Source organism: Pterocles gutturalis, unplaced genomic scaffold (genome assembly GCF_000699245.1).
Source record: "Pterocles gutturalis isolate BGI_N339 unplaced genomic scaffold, ASM69924v1 Scaffold30127, whole genome shotgun sequence".
In the NCBI taxonomy this organism is placed as follows: domain Eukaryota; kingdom Metazoa; phylum Chordata; class Aves; order Pterocliformes; family Pteroclidae; genus Pterocles; species Pterocles gutturalis.
The window spans coordinates 28,430-28,921 of NW_010108771.1; positions in this window are offsets into that span (position 1 = coordinate 28,430).

Below are 492 nucleotides of genomic sequence, written 5' to 3' on the forward strand. Positions count from 1 at the left end.
CTATTCAAGAGTTACAGGACTATTAGAAAATTATTTATTGTTACATAAAATATTGCTTCTTAAATAAATAGTTAAAAATTATACGTAGAAACACACACTTTACGTGACACAAATAAATTATAATTCATTCATACCTTGTTTTTAATGCATGACTTTGTCTTTCAATGCAAGCATTTCTTTATAAAAGACATTAAAACTTTTTCAAATATACACTTTTAAAAACCTTCAAATAACATAAATCTGTAACAGCTCTTAAAAATACCTTATGCTTCAAAAATTTCTGTTCATGGTAGAACACACTGTACAGGAAAGTCAAGCAGTGCAATACTAAGATTTCAGACTCCAGCACAGAGCAAGACTCTGTGGTAAAATAAATTAAGTGAACACAAGTACTGTTGTAGAGCACATTTGAGAAACCAGTTTTACTTCATAGCCCAAGCTTTAATGTCTGCCTGAACACAGAAATCATAGAATCATAGAAATCATAGAATC